Consider the following 2,048-nt stretch of genomic DNA (forward strand, 5'->3'; position numbering starts at 1 on the left):
GTGTGATTGTGTCTTTTTTTTTTTTTTTTTTTTTTTGGGACATCAAATGTATGCAGGTGTGCACACGTATGCGTGCCAAGGTTTAACATGGAAAAAAATTGTATCTGAATGTGTGGACCTCTGAAGAAGTCGGTGGGGGAAAACGTCGAGATTCCAATCTGACTTAAACTTATGCCTTTCTGAATTTTTAAACATGATTTGTTTATTAAAAAAATAATTTCAATAATCAACAAGCATGTTCTGTACTTTGTAACAACGTTTCCAGTGGATTTTCTTTTCTCATGCTAGCTAACATCTCGTTCTTGTTTGTGAAAAATACAGTGCCTTTTTATTGTATCTTTTTTGTTTATAGGGAAGAAGAAAATTGTGATTTCTTTGTTTTCACTTTTTTTTCTCCACTTCAGATGTGGTAAACTCACTTTTCGCGATCATAGCCCGTTTGATGTAAATATGTACATTAACATTTCATAAGCGCGCCACAGCAAGATGTCACTGTACCGGTTCCACTTGTACATTTCTTTTCACAAAAAGGTACTTCATCAATAAAGATGTTGGATAAGTAGCAGTCTTGGCAATTTTTCTACGCGCAACGTTGAATTGTTATGATAAAATTTATCCCACCCATCAGACCAAATCATATTTAAAGCCCTTGATTAAGCCCATGTCTGACTGAGCGTACCGGTTCCACTTGTACATTTCTTTTCAAAAAAAGGTACTTCATAAATAAAGATGTTGGATAAGTAGCAGTCTTGGCAATTTTTCTACGCGCAACGTTGAATTGTTATGATAAAATTTATCCCACCCATCAGACCAAATCATATTTAAAGCCCTTGATTAAGCCCATGTCTGACTGAGCGAGAACATTGTGAATTTGGGGTTTCGTCAAGCTTCGTAAAAGATTGCAGTTTTTTTTTTTTTTGTCGCAATGCATTGTTTCGTGGACAATGACAAGTGTTTGCAAAACCATCGGAAGCATTTGTCGATGGTTTTATGACATGTCACCAAAGTTCTTGATTCGCCAATGTTCGACTACTTGACCATTCACGTACAAGCGCTCGCTACCTAGTTTCTTCATTTTTTTTCCTCTTGTGGTTTCAACTGTCCTGAAGCAAATAGAGATTTTTGTCATGTAGCTTACTTCTCTCATCGGCATGTTTCATACTCAGTTGTTAAATTTTGCGCTAACATTGTCCATCTGATTTTTGAACAGCACTGGATATTTATGCAATTAATCTAAAAACATAAAATGGTTACTTTGTGTCTCTACCGGGCTTGAGAAGGACAACATCTTAATAAAAATGTTGGTATGCAGCATTTTTCCCTCCACGTAATTCAACTGGAACACAATAAGATTGTAACATGTTACACAGACGTACAGCACATTTGACAACAAAGTTGTATTCAATTCAATTCAATAACCATCCCTAATATGAGAAATTGTGGTAATCCGTAATCAACTAATGAGTTTACGAATCATTCACTAGACTTCTTTTCGGGGTATTTCCTATACAGTATATACATACATGGCAATGGCGAGTGATGAAAAAAGCGGAAGAGGCGTGGCCTGGACGGGGGCGTGGCCTGGACGGGGGCGTGGTTACTTACAAAAGTGGCACTAAACATGCTGAAGATGAAGTGTATTAAATTTACACAGTTTGAAAACTGAACAGAAAAAAATCCCAAGATCGCCACTATTCTTTCAAGTGAAAATTTGTGCAATTTTGCCTCTGCATTCCTGGTGAGCACCAATATGTAACTCCAAATTTGCTGCTCAAAATCAAAACTAAAAAAGTAAACACATTCCCTGCCATATTTAAGATTTGTTCATGACTTTTATTCATAAAGTGTTGTGTAAATGTGATAAAAAGCTGTTGATTCTTACCTCATACAGTGATAGTGAATATTTATTATGCATACAATTTATTATGCATAACCGTGCTTTATTATCCAAGACAAAACGTGAATTATCAATATGAATATAAAACGCAAATAAAAACAAATAAATGTTATCATGCTGTTGCTACAAATGCATACCAAATAAAATTGAA

The sequence above is a fragment of the Hippocampus comes genome, unplaced genomic scaffold (assembly GCF_001891065.2).
Source record: "Hippocampus comes isolate QL1 unplaced genomic scaffold, H_comes_QL1_v1.1 scaffold7, whole genome shotgun sequence".
NCBI lineage: Eukaryota > Metazoa > Chordata > Actinopteri > Syngnathiformes > Syngnathidae > Hippocampus > Hippocampus comes.